General features: G+C 40.7%; 1 protein-coding gene across 4 annotated transcripts in view; it reads left to right on the forward strand.

Annotated features, from left to right (window-relative positions):
• Positions 1–20,366, forward strand: part of slco4a1 (solute carrier organic anion transporter family, member 4A1) — a 159,498-nt gene that overhangs the window by 64,821 nt on the left and 74,311 nt on the right. Inside the window, exon 1 of one of the 4 annotated variants that reach the window (XM_048608415.1) lies at positions 6,230–6,292. The exons of 2 other annotated variants lie outside the window; for them this stretch is intronic. The gene's annotated coding sequence lies outside the window, so the exon portion shown is untranslated. Of the gene's footprint in view, positions 1–6,229; positions 6,293–7,285; positions 7,344–20,366 lie in introns of those variants that run through there. One more of the 4 variants, XM_048608416.1, reaches the window with a different exon arrangement.

Below are 20,366 nucleotides of genomic sequence, written 5' to 3' on the forward strand. Positions count from 1 at the left end.
GTATGTGAGGACGAGGGGGATTCTTTTTTGGTTGTTATTGCGGGGAGAGGGTGTGAGGGATGAGATGCGGAAGACACGGTCGAGAGCGTTCTCGACCACTGAGAGGGGGAAGTTGCGGTCCTTGAAAAACGAGGACATCTGCCTCATCCTGGGAGCAGATGCGGCGGAGGCGAAGGAATTGGGAATAGGGGATGGCATTTTTGCAGGAAGGTGGGTGGGAGGAGGTGTATTCTAGGTAGCTGTGGGAGTCGGTGGGCTTGAAATGGATATCGGTTTCTAGGTGGTTGCCAGAGATGGAGACAGAGAGGTCCAGGAAGGAGAGACAGGTATTAGAGATGGTCCAGGTGAACTTAAGGTTGGGGTGGAAAGTGTTGGTGAAGTGGATGAACTGTTCGAGCTCCTCGTCTTAAACGCTGTCTGCAGACCAGAGAACATCACCTGCACATTTGGCAGCAGCAGCTTTATCTTTGGAAGATGGTGACTGTCAAATCATTTCAAGCCCAGGGTACAGAAGCGTGATCTCCTGGTATCAGGATTGCCAGTGACTATATTTAGCTGAAGTGACCTGTTGAAAATCTAGCTCTTTGAGAATCAGTACTGAGCTCTGGTACTTCCAAGACTGCTGGATCTGCTGAAATGTACCAGCAGCTCTTGAGAGTGAGACTGCCATCAGCCGTGAAGTTGGTTAACCTATTTCCAGCATGCAGTCGCTGTGAGGCAGCTTTTTCCAGGTGTGTTGGTTCTTGCGTGACATTCTCTCAAGGGATCAGCAGTATGCTCACCTAAAATCCAGCCCAATATCGCAAATAAGGCTGTAGCTGATCTCGGCTTCACTCCAATTAGGGTTAAATTGTGAAATGGTTCGGGTTTATTGCTGAACCATGCTAGAGCTTGACTGACCATTCATTTTGTGGGATTGCATGATGGCTTCAGAGTGCTTAGGGAGGAGATTGTCTTGACTAAGGCTTTTCTGCTAATTTACTTTAATTTTGCTAACAGCAGAATTTGCAAAGACCCACTTTATTAACTTATTCCATCAGGTCATTCCCCTGCACAGCTATCAGTGCTCTTGGGAAAGATTGAGGTTGCACAAACATGCCATTACAGTCATCTTACTTTGAAATATTTTAATATCAATTAACTTTTCTGCAGAGTTTCTGCTATGTTAGTGGCTGAGCTTTTGTTATACACTTTTAATCATCCTTTATTGATTTGGGCAAGTTGGATGGTTAAGGTCTCCCTAGTGCTTGTCTTATTGTCCTATTGGTTTCCAGTCTTTCCTAACATCATGCGTTGCTAAGATGCATGCAGGTAGCTGCAATAATGCTGCTGTTCAGTTGGAAAAATAATAAGACCATCTTGATTTCATTGCCTTTTGTTTGTTTTACTTTGCTACCAATGAACAATCAGCTAGCAAGAGTATGCTATATAGTGGATCACTCTGTTTAGTTAGCTAGCATTCACAACATTGCAATTCATTAACATTCCCATAAATATATATCTATATAGGAGAAAATAAGATTATTTTTAAAACGTCTTTTTCTATGTCACTAACCAGTTATTTTAAATTCCAAGTAAGCTGCTTCTTGCTGGTGCTAAATTACATATTCTCTTTAAAAGCCTATTTTAATTGGAAGTTGTTCAAGAGGAAACTTGTTGGCTGATAGATGGGCAAGTAGGACGTTTTCGATTCTGCGTTTCATTACAACATTCATCTGTTGTTGATCAGTTCACAGTTCTCATAAATGCATCGTTTATAGGAATAGAACTTGAGAAAAATAAAAACTGTAGTGTAATTACGTTTTCTTTCCACTGCCCTATCTATTAAGTGCCCTTTTTCTCTTTCCAATTTCCCTCAACCTTTTATGTCTTTATTAACTTATTTTGCTTAAGTTTTGTTCTGTTTTTAACACTGCAAAATAGAATGTTAGACTTAGCATACAGTTATATTAGACATGTGCCACCTGTAAAGCGATAGTATAGTTAAGAAGTGATTGGCTTGTTTATGTAAGATGCTTCAAATTGGTAATATCAGCAGATGTCCAGTTATATTGCTCATGGTGAGTAGAAGGATAAGTTATTGTACAATGAGATTATAGCATGCCGAATACATGCAACATAATAATTACATCCTGCGGAATTGTACATGGACAAAAATCATGGTTGCAAGTTCAGGCTAGTGTTGGATTGGCACACAACAGGCAGTGGAAGTAAAAGAACTTGGAAATTCCTGTGAGATCTTATAATTTATGAAAACTTGGGAAAAGTACTTCTAATTGAAGTATAATGCTCAGATAAAACTTGCAAGCACTTGCTGAAAGGAAATGGAAAAGCCAATTTATGGGGTCTGAGACTTTTTACCGGGCCATAAAAATACAGAACAAGATTGAACGGGAAAGGGTAATCAAGATAGATTACATTAATATGCAGAAAGGCTGAAACAATACATGAAAAAGGTGAAAGATTATTCAAAATATTGTAAGTTTTTTTTTATGTTATATAATGAATTTTAGGTTAAGATTTATATCCCATGGGAAAACATACAGAAATGAATGTCAGTGTTACTCTTGTAACTTTGCCCCATTTGCTGCTTCTACACTGGTGTCTTTTCAGGTCATTTTTGCAACTTGCGCACTCATATCTGAGATTCAACATTTTACTGCTTGACTAAAGAGTCACAAATCAGTAATCTGGATTCACTGACTAGAGACACATGCTTTATATTGCATAGTATCTTTGTCTTCTAATAATCCCTAATTTAAAACTTTGTAGTCTAATGGTAGAACTATTCAATTAAATATATTTTTGTGGAAAAACTTTACAACCAAGGACAGAGGAGGAAAGCTAAACCATTTTGTTTTGATTTCTCAGAATGTGGAATTGATTGGACATGGAACAGTAACTATGTATTGTGTGGTCATAGAGTCATACAGCTTGGAAACAGATCCTTCGATCCAACCAGTCCACACGGACCATATTCCAAAACAAAACTAGTCCCACTTGCCTGTGTTTGGCCCATATCCCTCCAAACCTTTTCCATTCACGTACTTATCCACATGACTTTGAAATGTTGTAACTGTACCTGCATAACATATATTTAGGAGTCAGTTGAGATAGATAAAGAAACGGGTTAGTTTGGGTCTTGATGGAAACTGCTTAAAAGTTTGTTTCTCTGGAAGCAATGCTAATAGAATGATTATTCTTAAGTGATTGTCGTTGCAAAAAAGGGGCAGATGAGTGCTTTGGAATTTTGTCCTTTCTCAGCTGAGAACCTAAACATATATTAGAGTGCTGAAACCGCTGGGCCGAAGGGAAGACAATTCTTAATTGATAGCTCTGACTCTCTGGTCTTTGCTGTCAGTTTCACATTGTTTACTTACGCAAGGTTAAGAGGTTTCAACTGCTTGCAACTTTGACTGCTGGTAATTTAAAAGTTCTGGATTATTGATATTTTTGTTGAACTGTAGTAAAAGCAATTTTTGTGATGAAATGAATCTTTAAAAGTTTTTATTTTAGACACATACAATTAACACTAAGATTCATTTGCCCTACACAGTATTTAATTGGTGAATTGGCGTGGAAGTGCCATAGCTGGACTTGGAGTATATGAGGTGCCATGAAGGTGCTGATGGAGGGGCACAGCTTGATAGGGAGGATATGAGGTGTGTGGTTGGAAGATATTATTGAACATGGTCCAAGTCTACAGCATCCCCATTCCTGGGTATATCCTGTCCCACAAACAGGACAAACCCACCAGAAGTAGTGGTGCTGGGTTGTAATTAGGAGAGAATTGCCCTGGGAATCTTCAACATTGAGTTCAAACCCCATGAAGTCTCTCAACATCAGGTGAAATGTAGGAAGGAAACCTAAAAATGAGGTGACAAGCTGTTCAAGCCAGAACTCGGGATTACTTACATACCAAACTGTAGAAGCAACACATGATAAGGCTGCTTAGTCCCACACGCAAGAGATCAGATCTAAGTTCAACAGCCCTGCTTCATCCAGACTTTCTGGTGGTGGATAGTCAAACAAATCAATGGAGGGGGTGACTCCACAGCTATCGTCTTCATAAATGATGAGGAAGCTCAACATATCAATTCAAAAGACAAGGCTGAATCATTTAAATGCCGGAAGGATGCCAAGAGGATGATTCATCGCAGCCTCTTTCTCAGGTCTTCAGCATCACAGATTCCAGCCTTCAGCTATTTGATAACCACTTCACATGGTATCAAGAAATGGCTGAAGGCACCGGATGTTGCCAAGTCTAATAGCCCTGACAACATTCTGGAGTAGTGCTGACGATTTGTGCTGAAGAACTAGCCATGCCCCCATCCAAGCTGTTTCATTGTGGTAACAGGTATTACCATCTGCCTGGTAATACAGAGTATAGCCCAGGTATGTTCTGTGCACACAAGGCAAGATAAGTCCAACCTGGCCAATTTATCACCCATGTCTCTTCTTAAGAATCAGCAAAATAATGGAAGCTGTCATTGACAGTGCAATTAAGCATCATTTGCAATGGAATAACCGGCTCACTAATATTCAGTATGGGTGCTGCCTGGCCCACTCAGCTCTTGACCTCCTTACAGCCTCTGTCCTAACATGGACAAAATACATGAACTCCAGAGGGGAAGTAAGAGTGATTGCCTTTGGCATCCAGGTGTAATTGATCAAGTGTGACGTCAGTGACCCCAGCAGCGATTCAGGAAGGACGCTCACCACCAGCAACTCAAGAGCAATTGGGGATGGCCAATAAATGCTGGTCTGTGCAGTGGCAAACACATTCCTTGGCTGAATAAGTAGGTAATAACTTAGCGTAGAGGATGTGAAGGGCCATGTTTGTGGATATTGAGGGCCATAGCTTGCTGTGGAGAAAATGAGGAGCCATGGCGGAGTGCGGTAGATGGCAGTGTTACCTTGTCTTGGAGCACAGCTAAGACATTTTAAATGCACACTTCCAAAATGTTCCCTGATCCAGACCATCATTCCTGACACCCCTGAAGCGCCATGAACATGAGTGTTTTAAAAGGTGTACTGATGTGCATATCCCTCAATGGAGCCAGCCAGCTCAGGGGTGCAGGATGCAGGCTTCTGACTGAAATCAACCTTAGCCTTTAGAAGGGACTGGTGAAAATTGGGGATGCCAAAAATGGGGTCAGGAATCTGTGTATATTACATAGAATATAACACAGAAACAGGTTATGCCCAAATACTTTGATCTAGTACTTACATTCCACATTAGTCTCCACTCATTCCAACCTTTCATCTTATATTTGCATTCAGTTTCCTCATGCCCGTGTCTGGTTTCTTTTTGAAGGCATCTTGGCTACTGCTCTCAACCACTTTCTGTGGTGGTGAGCCCAACATTCTAACCATTCCCTGAGAAGAGAAATTACAGCTTATTTCCCTGTTGGATCCATTAGTTACTATTTTGTATTTATGGCTCAAAGTTGTAGATTTTCTAACAAATAGAAACTTTCTCTCCATAACTACCTTGACCAACCCATTCAAATCATCAGGTCCACGCTCAATTTTCTCTTTAATAAAAAATCCAACCTGTTCTACCTTCCCAAATAGCTGTAATTTTCTTTGGATTCCATCATTGCAAATATTATTTGTCATACCTTTTCCAGTGCCTCCTTGTTTTAATAGTGTGGAGACCGGAACTGTGTGCAACAGTCTTAGTAAAGCATGACCAAACATCTCCACAAGTTTAACATATCTTTGCTACTTTTCAATTTTATGCCCCGAGAAATAAGTTCCAGTGTTTTGCTAGTATTTTAATTGATTTTGGAGACCTAGGATGAAGCTTGACGTGATCTTTTTGCCTGTCTCTAAATCCTTTTGCTTAATTGTCTATCCTACTCAATTATCTAAGGTCAAATCTGTTTTTCTGCCAAAGTGCTTTATCCATTTTCATATAGAATTCACTTTTCACTTAAGTGTCCAATCAACGAATTTTCAATGTTAAACAGTTCTGTCTGGAGGAGGAATAAAGTACGGAAGGGTTTGGCAACATTGAGTGCAATTCTGCAAACAACATAGAAAGGAAATATAATTTAGGGGCCAAGTTCAACACTGCTTTTCTAAATAAGTGCTCTTGGATTCCAAAAAAGCTAGTTCTGATTAGCCAATACTTGGCGTAGTCTGCAGAAGGCTAGTACCAAAATGCTGGAATGACTCAAACCTCACATGCTTGACCATGCCAATTTAAAAGACTGCAAGGTGGAACCATAAGTTCTGTGTTTCGTAAGCCTTCAGTGAATGCACAGCAACCATTGTCTTAGACTATGTAAGTGACACTGCTAATAGTTACTTTTCACGAGTACTTACTTCCAGTATGTAGAGTAATATGTTTGTGATGTTGTGACTACTTTTGTTCTGCTTAATGTGTGTTCAATTATGTGATTGTTTTAAGTTTTAACTGAACAGTCTGACCTAACCTTGCTAAATTGATATTGATTTTAAGACTGCACTGTAAGAATTTTATTTAAAAATCTGTCACTGAGATTATTGTGCAATGTTATAAAGTGACTCCATTATAGATCTTCTAAAGACAATAGACCGGTAAAAAAGTTGATTTTTGTGGTAATGTCACTTTTCATCGTGAGGAGGAGAGACAGGGAACAGCATAGACTTAGTTCCTTGGTGACATTAAATGTACAATGTACTAGACATGGGAGAGTGCTGAACTTTTACTGCACAGTTCAATCTTGCATTTGTCACTCAAGTTTTAATTGACTGTATATAATCTACTTTGGCTGCCTTTAGGGCAAATCACAATTCCAGAAAGGACGTAGAATAGACATTGAGTCCCTTATTCCACATGTAAACTAGCCAGTGCCTGTTTTGTGTATATGTGACACTTCAAGCTTTTTCTCCTTTCTAATAATAGGGCAGGATTTGCACAACCAGCTTAATATTGACTTCACCATCCTGCCTACCATGTTCAAGGCTTAGTTTTCTAATGCTCTAAAAAAACAGGAGCTGTGGGAATAAATGCCTAAATTATAGATTTTTGGTATTTATTTTAAAGTGAGGCATTACATCTCTAAAACATTTTCAAAGCAACTGGATAGCTCTCCTTTGCTAAATTTTGTAGTCTGTTGAATTTTACTTTGTGATCTCTGGATCCTTTTTATAACATTGCAAATATCCCTCTTTTGATCTTTATATATTAGGGACATTCAGATTACATAGTTAACAAGAAGGACGTGTGTCTACGTGTGTGTGTATGTGTATTAATATTTTATATATGTGATATAGGTATATCTATCAGAACCATCGAATGACTCGAGACATTTACAACCTCTGAACTTCTTTTGAAGTGCCACTGTTGTAATGTAAGAAATAATTACATTCTCTATATTTTTATCACATGGTTTTGAAACATGAATTGGCGAAGTTTCACAGACTAGCTGTTATGAAAGGTATTCAAGGGAAATAGTCTTCCATATTAAAACTATGTGCATTCAGGTGTTATTGAGAAGCAGGGTTTGGTTTAAAAAAAGGGTCAATATGTTCAAAAGTCGGCACTGACCTGCTGATTTTACCTGTGGCTGATTGTACAAGTTGTACATAATCCGCTTTAGAGAGAGGAGTTACCAACTTAAGTAATGGGAAATGTTTCATTTTAGTAACGTAGTGATGTTCTTTCAAATGTAACTCTGTTTGGATTGGTTTCTTGTACTTCCTGAAGTTTGTAACTAGGGCACAAACACAAATTTGTAAGGTTTATTGAAATCAGGGGAAAACATTCACTGCTCACAGTTGCTTTCTTACCTTCCATTGAGGAAGTATGCTGAGTGCTTGTTACTTTTACACACTTTGGAACCTTGGTTTGGACAGTGAGCAAGGATTATTAGAAGAAAAAGGTTTCAGTGCACAAATGATGTGCGACCACTTGGAAAGGCTTTTGCAAGTGTGCACCAAATTCTTCGGAAGATGCCATGTTGCTTTCACCAGTCAGCCACCCATGATGCTTTCAGCCCATGGTTCCTCAACTTGATGAACCTGGAAACAGACTTAAGTTGTGATTACTAAGTGAACGTTAACTCCTCCAAGCTTAGATAGTGATATCCAAATTGAACCCAACCAAGCTATGACGTTAACAAAGTCATCAGCCTGCTCAAGGTGCACCAAGCACCCAAACAATTCTGGAGATATACTTTACCAGTAGGGATCTACAGATCCATTGCAATTTGCTGTGTTCTGGAAAACATTGATCAACAGTGAGAATTGGAGCTGACGGAAGAGCAAGGCATTGTGCAGTCTTCATTCGTGGATGGTTCCAAAGAGAAAGGGGAGGAATGCTGTTACAGTACTTGCCACTCACATCTGTAATGTTCAGTTAGCTGCCATCACCTATTCCATCTAACGGCCACATTCAACAACTTCCCTGAACTCCATCCTCACGCCCTCATCCCACTGACACAGAGCAGTCTTGCTGCCCACCAACCATTCATTCTATATCACACCACCCCTCCTGTCTCTCAGCAATTCCTGTCCATTCATGTCTTTCTATGCATCAAGCAACTGAAGAGGCAACTTGCTACCATGAATGGACAACACAAGAAAGTGGCACATTTTGTGATTCTAACAAACCAAGTAACATCACACAGTCCTATATGCAGACTCTTGTGCAATGGCAAAGCTTTACTCCTCTGTTTCCGAGCACACCTGCGTGGTTCAGCAGGAAGTTACACAGTCCCTGCTCAGATTGCTGTGATGAACTTTGTCAACAACTTATGTGTTTTGCAGCCAAGTGGACTTTCCCAAAGACTTCCAGCTAGTAGGGATAAATTTAGTCATCATGAAAGCAAGCAGTGCATCAGCTACTGACTGGGGAACAATGTGAGAGAAGCTGAAGCACTTCCTTCCTTTCTGTATTCATGGACATCGGGCTCATTGGTACATCATACTCTTTAATACATCCTTGTCCTCCTTGCATTCAGCATGTGATTTCTAACTTTTTAAAAAATTTGTTCATGGGATGAGGGCATTGCTGGCTAGGTCAGCATTTATTGCTTATTCAAGAGCCAACCACATGGCTGTGGGTTGGGAGTCACATGTATTCCAGAACAGGTAAGGATGGCAGTTTCCTTCCCTAAAGGACATTAGTGAACCACAGGAGTTTTTCCTGACAATTAACTATAGATTCATGGTCATCATTAGACTCATAATCCCAGAATTTTTTTTAAATTCAAATTCCATCATCTGCCCTGGTGGGATTTGAACCCAGGTCCCTACAACAATACTTGGGTCTCTGGATTAACAGTCTAACAATAATACCACTAGGCCATTGCCTCCCTTATCCCCTGAGCAGAGTTTGGAGAGGGTACAGCCTCTGATGTGGATTCTCCATGGTGGTTCCTTTCCATCGCTATCTGATTTTGTTCACTTATGAAGTGAGAGTCATCAGATGATGTCGTAACAACAGCTTAATTAGATCCACCGAACTATCCATATCTTGGCACCACGTGCAGAATAAGCTTTTGTGATTATACTATGGCTTTAAGAGGTGTATTTTGTCCTGGTTTTGTTTTTGAAGACAGGTTTTGAGCTATAGGTGCAGAACTGTCTGCTCCAAGCTAATAAAGTAAATAGCTTGTGTAGCCTCGGAGTGGAATGAGTGGAGTCAGGCTCCCACAGAACCAGGGTTAGTTTAACTTGCAGCAGGTGCTGGGTTTTTGAAGCAGGTTGTGGAAGCTTTCTCTCTGTTACAGCTAAAACCTTGGGTTCTCTTCCTGCTGCCAGAATTGCATGTGAGACAATCTGTTTTAGTGAATTTGCCTTTGCCAAGGATGTGTTTATGGGATGCTGCTATATTTGAATAGTTGCTGCTTCATTGTTAAATAATCTGTTATTCTTTTAAAGTTTTCAATGGAGTTATTACAATTCTTCTTTCTTTTGTTTGTATTTTAACTGTAGGGTAAGAATAAAGTGTGTTTTGCTTAAAGCCGAGTAGTTAACCATTCAAATTTCATCTGGAACACAGCACCCTACGCTTGCCTTTAAATAAGATAAAAATTGAGGTCTAGGCTATCTCCCTGTTATATTTGAAGGGGATTTAGTCTGTTCCATAACACTTGAGTCCAGTGATGATGCATCTTTAGAGAGTACAATCTCCTCCACCTCCATCCAGCAAATATATACATGAAAATTCTGGTGGGGAGGAAAGATTTATATCATATTATTGATGAGGTAAGAATATTGCTGCTTACCTATATGATGGTTGATTCTGTTTCACTTGCTATTTGAAATCACGTTAAAATTACATTTGGGAAATAGAAATATAGAGGATAGGAGCAAGAGAAGGCCATTCTGCCCTTTGAGCCTGCCCCACCCTTCAATATGCTCATTGATGATCATCAAACTTAATATCCTGATTGTGCTTTCTGCTCAAATTAAATGATCTCTTTTTAGCCCTAAGAACTATATCTAACTCCTTCTTGAAAACATTCAATGGTTTAGCCCAACTGCTTTCTGTGGCAGAAAATTCCACAGGCTCATCACTGTCTGGGTGAATAAATTTCTCCTCATCTCAGTTCTAGATGGCCCACGCCATATCCTTAGACAGTGACCATAAGGATGTGGGAAGTTTGCTGATTTGGCTGGATAGCTGGTTTGTGTTGTAGACTGCTACTAACAATGTGGGTTTAATTCCTAACTCTCCTTCTCAACACCTCGCCTCACTTGAGGTGAGATGACCGTCAGACTAAATTACCACCAGTCATCTCTGTCTAATGAGCCAGCAGCCTTATGATCTGGTAGGCCATTTTAAACAGTGACCCCTTGTTCTGGACTTGTCGGTCATCAGGAACATTCCTTCTGTGTTTACCCTGTCTTGGGCTGCTTGAATTTTGTAGGTTTCTATAGATCACCCTCAGTCTTCTAAACTCCAGAGAATATAGTCCTAACCAATGTTAAATTTTATTACCAAGTAGCTGGAAGCTTCCCATCTACCCTGAGACATCACTGATCACCAGTGCAATCCGATCTGCAGTTGTAAACTGAGATCTGTGGTGGATCCCTCCCATACCCTTGTGGCTGTACTCCCATCACTCCTGCATGAAAGAGAACAAGAGATTTCAGAAGGGTGATGTGTGTGATAGATGGATACATGGAAGTTCCATAGCAAGTGAATGGTTGTATTTTCGAAGTGAGTGGTTGGAGGAACTAATATTATAGAATAGACTTGACAGGCATATAGAAGGGGGTGGAATTTGTATATTCAATAGGAAAACTCGTCTGGTTTGCTAATGTCCTTTTAGGGAAGGAAAATCTGTCATCCTCACCTGTTCTACCTTACCTGTGACTCCAGATCCACAGCAATATTATTGGCCCAGTGCCCTCTGAAATGGCCTAGCAAGACTCAGTTGTATTTAACCTTTACAATGTCAGATAAAAGGATCAAAACCACATGGACTGTAGCTCACCACCACCTTCTTAATATCTACCCATTACTTAGCAAATGATGGCCATATCTGTGGAATGAAAATAAGTACTTACCGGGTATGGAAGGTTATAAGGAAAGGCTGGATAGGCTGGGACTTTTTTCACTGGAGAATCGGAGGTTGAGAGTTTGAGAGGTGAGAAGTTTAAAACATAATGAGAGGTATAGATAGAGTTGATGATAGTTGTCGTTTCCCCAAGATGGGGAATTTCAAGACTAGGGGACGCATTTTTAAAGTGAGAGGAGAAATTTTAAAAAGTCATAAGAGGCAAAGTTTTTTACAGAGGGTGGTTCGTTTGTAGAATGAACTTGGCAATGAAGTGGTAGATGTGGGTACAATTACAAAGTTAAAAAGACATTTGGATGGATATATGAATAGGAAAGGTTTGGAGGGATATGGGCCAGAAGCAGGCAGGTGGGACTAGTTTAGTTTGAGATTATGTTCGGCATTGAGTGGTTGGACCGAAGGGTCTGTTCCCTTGCTGTATGACTCTGACTCCTTGACTTGCCTCACCTGGTTAGATCACAAAGCACCTCCACCATTGAGCACAGGATCGAGGCACACTATTCCTGTTGCTGACAACCCTAGCCATTTCTAGCCACATCCTTTTTGGTATCACCAACTAGTTTCTTCCTTCTATTACTGGGAAAAGGCATTGCTGTCAAGTTCCACACTGCCCCCAGCAGTACATCAAGTGAGTTGTCACCATTCAAGACTGCAGGTGTGGACCAATCTGAGTCCATATTCTACACACAAACATTGACCTGTCACGCCTGCTCCATTTTGATTTTACCCTCAATTCTACATTCCTGCATTTCCACGACAATCTTTCATTCTGTTGGTAATGAAGAATCTATCTACTTATGCCTTAAAAATATTGAAGGATTCTACATACAGTATTCTGGAATTTCTGAATATTAGAAATACTGGAATTACTTTGTTTCCCACCATGCCACTGCCCTGCATTTAATGCCAAACTGGAGTAAAATGATAACAAGATGGCCACATTAAAATGGCACATGTACATGTGTTGAAATTATTTCTGGGCTTCTGTGCCTCTCAGTTAAGCAAGAGCAAAATAGTGTGAATGCTGGAAATTTAAAAGAAATCTTAAATGCTGTAAGTAGTCAGCTTTTCAGGCACCATCAGAGACATGAGAAACAGAGTTAACAGGTAGCATATTCCAAGCCCCTCAATGATTATGGAACAGTTGGGAGAATCATGAGATGGGCAGTGACGTCAAGAGCAAAAAGTTCAACTTTCCAACAAAGCGTTGAACTGCAAGACAAGATTCTTTCTAGCAAGTGACAAAAGGCCGAATACACATCTTGACATCCTCTCACCTGATTGAAATGCTGGCTTCCCATTTTCCCATCCAACTCCTTGGTGACAATTCCCAACATGGAAGTCAAAGCAGTAACCTGGTAACACCAGACTCTCAGCCGCCTGCAGCACTGGCCCTCCATCAGTTATCAGCATTTCCAGGCACACTGTTTGGGCAAGAAACCCAATGCAAATCCCATTCGCAAGGACTTCCATGTACCTGTTGGCAAAACAAGTTCCAATTGGCCAACATGTCTTGAACAATTTTACAGGAACCATTGCAGGGCAGTTAGAGACTGCCAGTCCTTGACTGGATGCACAGGTAGGCATATAAGCAAGCACCTTTGGCACAAATCCCTACAGGTTCCAACAGTGGCCAGACCTCCGTCTGCAGTGAGTGGAAGAATAAGTCGAGCATTGAGCCCTCAGGACATGGTGCACAGGCAATGAGATGAGTTTGATGAGAAAATTTACTTGGACCTGTGGAGACAAACCCTCCAAGGAACTCACCTAAATTAACATGCAGCCAATTTCTGGTAAAATTCAGCACAAGCCTTCAGATCAACAGTTTATTATCTGAACTGCAAAATGGTAGGAATCTACTAGGTTTCAAGAAGATGAAATGGGGGAGCACAGAAAAATGAACAAAGGCAAGATCTGTGATGGTGGAAGCTAATGACTGTGGATTCTGGAGATCTGAAAATAAATAAAAACCAAAGTGCTGGAGAAACTCAGCAAATCTGGCAGCTTCTGTGGAGAGAGAAACTGTGTTTACATTCCCAGTCCCATTTGACTTTTTTTTAGTACTGAAGGGGGCTGGAAAATGATGGTGTTTATGCTATTCACAAAAGGGGAAGAGGACAAAGCAGAATAGATGGTGAAGGCTAATGTTAGTAGAGGAGGGACTTAGATTAAGAATATGTGCTAATAGTAGGTATTAATTGCAGAAGATACATCAACTCAGCTCAGACCAAACCAGTGCAAACAAGACACAGTGCAGGGGTTTAACCAAAATGAGGCACATGTTCATGGTCTGAAGTTTTTAAACTCCTGTTGAATCCTGAAGCCTGCAAAGTGTTTAAGTGGAAAATGAGTTGCTGTTCCTTCAGTTTGCATTGGGCTTCTGGAATACTTTAAAAGGCCTAGGACAGAAATGTTTGCATGAGAGCAAGATAATCTATTGAAAATGCAAGCGACTGGAAGGTCTGATTCATTCAGGGTCTTGATAGAGTGGAAGGAGAGATGGAATGCACAACAAAAGAACTAGTCATGCAGGGCCAAAAAGGAATGCCATTTGGGCAATAAAAAAAGTGCTGATGACAGTCCGATGTTTAATTTCACTTCATTTTTATTATGTAACAAAATCCCAACAAATCAAATTTAGATGACACAAAACTCTGGTTATGGTGCATTAGTCAGCCATTCACATTGACAGATTACTAAATCTAAAAGATTGATGCACATGGTAATTTGGAATTTAGGACATGATGAACTTTGCACTTGTCAAAAGGCAACACGCTAAGTAGATAAGGGTGATTTGAAATCTGCTGGAACTAACGTATGGCATTTTTCAATGCTTTTTTATAGGGTCACGTGTGAACAAATTGAACAAGGATTTTATTTTACATATTCATACTTTTACTGTGTTTTCATCTTACATTTTTGTGACATAGTAGCCGCCTTTGTTACTTCAAAGCTCCATGTAACATGAATTTATGGATCCTCTTAGATTTGTACTAAGATTTTGCCGTGCAACTATAAAAGATTTGTGTGTGGTTTGTTTAGGTCGTGGATGAACTTTGGGAAATTTGAGTAATTTGGACTTTAATATCTGAATTTAACAAAACGTAGTGATGAGTGGTGCTTTGCTTAGAAGTGACTTCTTATGATTGCGAAAGAAAAATGGTGATGTCAGGGTGTGACCTTTGTTCCCACTGATTACTCAAAAACATTGGCAGTTGAAAGTAAAACAAAACTTGTATTTCTGTTTGACACATCAATTAACTGTTTGTGGGTTTGGATGGTACTGATGGAAATTTTGCCTGTTCTGATGACAGGTACTGCAAAACATTGATAGTATTTACAGAACTAATCAGCTACTGATAATTCTTCTTTTGATTTTATCAGCTCCGCAGACATTCATATTTCACCCATGTTTCTGGTTGACGAGATGAAACTGACCATACTCTGTTTTTGTGATGTTGTCTGAAGGATAAGTATTGGTCAGAACACCAGGGAGAACTTCTCTACTCTTCTTTGAAATAATGCACATGAACAGGCAAGTCTGGCCTCAGTTTTCAGCATCTCATCTGAAAAATGGCACCTCTCACAATGCAGCCCTCTCTCGGTACTACACTGAAGTGTCAATGTTGATTTTCTTCAAGGTACTCAAGTTCTGGAATGGGGGCTTAAATCTGGGATCTTGCTGTGCAGTGTGGTTCCAACTAATCCACAGTGGACACTGATGAAGCTAATAAATCAGTCTTCATGCACCATCATGAGACATACCACTGAGGCTTATATATGAAATAATCCATTTCTATTAAGTTTCCTACTTCAGTTTTCTACTGTCAACAGGTCTTAAAGTTTCAATTTGCGATTCAGCCACAAGTGAAGGAATGGTGCTAAAACTAGCCTGTTTCAAGTCTACAAAAATAAAACCCAAGAACCCAGCAAAATATGAACATTTGCAAATTAGGATTACTGTTGGTGCCTAATGGTGAACTGGCCAATGTCACAGGTTGGCATTCAATGATTTAATTTATTGTTGCAAAGAATAGAAGCTCATTAAATTAATAGACACACGAAAGTGTTATTTGTAGAGAGTTAGCTCAGACTCTGTTTTGAATAACCATCTCCTATGCTGTAACCATTCTGATTCTCTCTTTTTTCCTTATGTTAATTTCACTCCTTGTCACTGTCCTGGCTTCCTTCTGCTGTTGCCAAAGATCTCGAGCATTGGTTTGTTTTTGCAAACTACAAACTCATGCCATCATTTCAGCAGACACACAAGATTCATTCAATATCTCTTTGCATGTTTGTTCTTGGCAACATCATCAGAAAATATAGAATCAGCTTTATATTTACGTATATGCTTCCCAGTTCTTTCTCACTAACACCATGCCTTTGCAAACTATGCCTGTAGTCCAATTGCATATTAGGTATTTACTGTTGGATCACTTTTAACTTCTTTCACCTAAACATTTGGGAAGACTAGTCATAGTCCTTGCTCCTCATGATAAACTCCAACTCCTCATTATACCCTCCTCCCCCTCCCACCATTTCCTGATTAATGCCTCAAGCTGAACCCAGATTTTAAGTTTGGGGTCTTGTTTGATTTCATATTCAGTATCTGACCTTGAAACCTTGAAGACAATCTACACATTTGTTTCATTATATTGTCTGCCTTTGCTTTTATCACAGGCCATCTGCCATTGAAGTCATCTTATGATTTTTAATTCAGTCTTTTCCAACATCCTTCTATCCTTAAGACCATAAGACATAGGAGCAGAAATTAGGCCATTTGGTCCATCGAGTCTGCTCTGCCATTCAATCATGGCTGAAAAGTTCCTCAACCCCATTCTCCTGCTTTCTCCCCATAACCCTTGATCCCCTTGATAATCAAGAATCTATCTATCTCAGTCTTAAATGTACTCAATGAGCTGGCCTCCACAGCCTTCTGTGGCAGCGAATTCCATAGATTCACCACTCTCTGGCTGAAGAAGTCTCTCCTTCTCTCCGTTCTAAAAGGTCTTCCCTTTACTCTAAGGCTGTGCCCTCGGGTCCTAGACTCTCCTACCAATGGAAGCATCTTCCCAACATCCATTTTGTCCAGGCCATTCAGTATTTTGAAAGTTTCATTTAGATCCATCCTCATCCTTCTAAACTCCAATGAGTATAGTCCCAGAGTCCTCAAACGTTCCTCATATGTTAAGCTTTCCATTCCTGGGACCATTCTCGTGAACCTCCTCTGAACCCAGAACTCCAGGGCCAGAACATCCTTCTTGAGATATGGGGCCCAAAAGTGCGCGCAATACTCCAAATGTGGCCTGACCAGCGCATTATAAAGCCTCAGTGGTACATCCCTGCTTTTATATTCAAGTCCTCTCAAAATAAATGCCCACATTGCATTTGCCTTCCTGACTACTGACTCAACCTGCAAGTTTACCTTGAGAGAATCCTGGACTAGAACTCCCAAGTCTTTTTGCACTTCAGACTTCTGAATTTTCTCCCCATTTAGAGCACTCATATTTTGTTCCACACCAAGTCTTGCTCAATACCCCATTGTGTGTTCCACTTAGCCCATCATCAATAAGTTCCATTGGCTGGTAACCGAAGCATAAACTTTGATCTTTAGGCCTATAGTGCCTAGGCATTTAGTGCCCAGACCAACTGTTTGAAATTAGTCTCACATACCCACTCTTTTCCTACAGTCCTGAAATTATTTTCCCTTCAAGTATTAAGTCATTTGTTAAAGTTATCTGAATCTGCATCTACAATCCCTTCCAGCAATTCACTGTACATCATAAAGGTTCAAGGGGCTGAGTGGCCAATACCTGTTTCTAATTCACATATTAAATTGATGCAGCTATTAAAAAAGGCTCATGCTTTTGACATTTATCTTAATTCCATGTCCTCTGGTTACTGATTCTCCCAGTTAGAAAAGTTTCTCCTTATGTATTCTATCAAAATTCCATACGATATAATCTAAAATCCTATATTTTTAAATCTCTCGATAGCCTCTTTGCCCATCATTTTCCCAACTCTCTGTCCTGAGTAAGTATGGGGCATGAAGAGTAAACAGCCATCCTGCTGCCTGACACCAGTTGACGCCTTTGAGTATCCACATAATGGCATCATCCCATTGTCAGTGATAGAATACAACAAGTCCTCATTTAAAGTCACCCTGTTTTAACACTGTTTCACTTTATTGAAAGCATCGTGAGATTCGTTACAACATTGTTAATCTGACGACATTTTAACTCGGTCTTTGCTACTCACTAATTTGCTGATTTGCGATCACTCCCCATGCCCCACCTTCCAATATGCAGTTTCTTACCAATGTTTCAACTCCTGACTTGCAGCCTCTCCCCGTCTTGACTTTCCAGCTTCGGGCCTGTCCTGTCCCTGGCCGTGTAAGAGTGGAGCACTAGATACTGGCCCTTGAAGTCTGCACCAGGGAACCTTTACTCATCAGTCTCCCAGCTTGAGCTATAGTTTGTTCTCCCTTGCACATCTCAGCCATGCCAGCCAGGAGCAGAAGGAGGTCTAAGTCCTGTAACCAGTCTAAAGGAACTGTTCCACTGTGTCCAAGCAGATCCTAGAGCTGGCATCAGCCAATAAGAAGGGGTGCTGAAGCCTCTCCCAAAAAAACTATTGGGCAGTGTCTGTGGTGTGGTTGTAGGCTGCAGAGGCTACAAACTGAAGAGTCATGAAAGAGATGTTTTTGCAATGCCCAGGTGGATCAGGGCATGGGAAATAAGAGTAGTGGTGAACAGGTGGTCATGTAAATCAACAGTTGCGTCTTTCTTCTGGTTTTATTCTATTTTTTAAAAATTAATTCATTTACCAATGTAGGAATTTACCAATGTAAAGCATAATGTTACAGTGTCTTTCTCTGATCAGGATGGAATTCCAGGTTGATCATTAATTCTTGTGGAATCGTAGGTTTCAGTTAAAGTCATTTCTCTTAGAGTAGTATTTTTCTGGAGAGCAACTTTAAATGAGGACTTCCTATTGGGGGCCATGCAATGTGGTCTGTGTCTGCAGCCTGATGGGGGTGAGACCCCATCTTCTCAGACAAACTTCTAGCAGTAAGGGCCGGTCAACTATAAATACCTGCTGCCTCCCCTTTAAGGACATGCCACACACTCCCTTACTGGTGTCAGTGATCCTGCTCACTGCCTATCCTCCATGGTTCCAGGGGTCATCAATCGCTAGGAGTGAGTGCTGAAATAGCAATGGCCACCTCAGCAGGTGATGCTACCGGAACAGCAAAGCTGCCAGCATCTGAATGGCTCGCAGCTCCAGAAGATGGGAATCCCCCTTAAAGATGCTGAGACACCATCATTGACCAGCTAACTATCAGATTTGTAACTGAATTGACTGGGTCAAGTTGTATCTGGAATAGATGGGCCACAGCCACAGTGATTGATTGAATTTAATCTGTTTTCTATATTAGTGGTGCTATTTGAATAATTCTTCTGGTTCTTGGTTTGCAGTCTGTTGTTCTTACTCTTCCCCCTCTCTGTGGCCCAAGAGCTTGTGGGCCCTTGTTAATGAATCTTTTGTTCAATCAGTCTTAAATTGCAGTGTTATTATTTTCTCCACCCTGTAGATGGGTGATTTGGTATCTTCCTGTAGAAAGACTCCCCGCAGGGTGTGGCTCACCATCATACAGAAAGAGAGGTTTTGCCAAGTATTGAGGATTGTGCCAAACAAATGTGATTGTGCCAAACAGACTGCAACTAATAACAAGAATCACATGTACACATGGCACAGTAATCATGAAGGAATTAAGTCGAATATACTGAGCTGGGAGCACATCAAAGGAATGTTGACCTTTAGTTAATTGGTTACTGTCACAATCAATGATGCTGCATGTTAGGATCTTCTTTGTTCTTATGTCTGTACCCTGTCTCCCACACTTCCAGTTCATCTGGCATTGTCCTCAGCTGCTGAATACAGTGCTCACAGCATTGGTCTTAGCACTAAGTGTGATAGGGGTTTAACCTAAGGGGAGGTCACAGTAGTCATCTCTCTCTAATGAGAGAGAGCCCTTATGGTTCTCCGGGCCTATGGCGACTACACCTAATGAAACCTAGAATACTGTGTGCTTCGTAAATAGTACTTTCTACCTGCCCTCGCACCTTTGATGACTTATACACATATACATCCACGTCTCTCTGTTCCTGCTCGCCCTTTGGAATGGTGATGTAGTGATTAGAATGAGCGCCAAGTGGATCTCAATGACATGAGATCCTTGATTGTGGTTGTTAACCTGGGCTAATCAGGGAGTCCTGGATGTTGGATATAAACAGGAGATTCAGAGAGTCTTGTCATTCCAGGGACTGGCTCTGAGCTGGCTGTCAGAGCCCACGTACTCTGCATGTGTAGATAAGGGGAAACTTGGTGACGGGATACCAGGCTCTGTGCAGCTATTTCAGTACCCTTTATTTTACCCTGCCTCTCCATGTTCTTCATCCTAAAGTGTGTTTCCTCACAGTTCTCCACATTTGGTTTCATCTGCTGTCAATCCATCTACTTCACCAACTTGGCACTATCCTCCAGGAAATCAGTTTAAAACAATTATCCCTTAACAAATTCATGCTTGTCTCTGTTATCCCTGTTTTTCTCTCTCTCTCCACAGATGCTGTCAGACTTGCTACTTTTCTCCAGCCACTTTCTGTTTTTGTATTCTTTAGAAGAGATTTCTTATTTCTCCACACAGAGAATACACACCATTTGAATACACCCCTCTGTGTTAGCTGTTCTTTAAATATATTCTAAATAGTTCCCAACACCTCTTTTCCTTGACAACAAGGTGCAGGGCTGGATGAACACAGCAGGCCAAGCAGCATCATACGC

This window comes from Rhincodon typus, chromosome 19 (assembly GCF_021869965.1).
Source record: "Rhincodon typus isolate 14 chromosome 19, sRhiTyp1.1, whole genome shotgun sequence".
In the NCBI taxonomy this organism is placed as follows: domain Eukaryota; kingdom Metazoa; phylum Chordata; class Chondrichthyes; order Orectolobiformes; family Rhincodontidae; genus Rhincodon; species Rhincodon typus.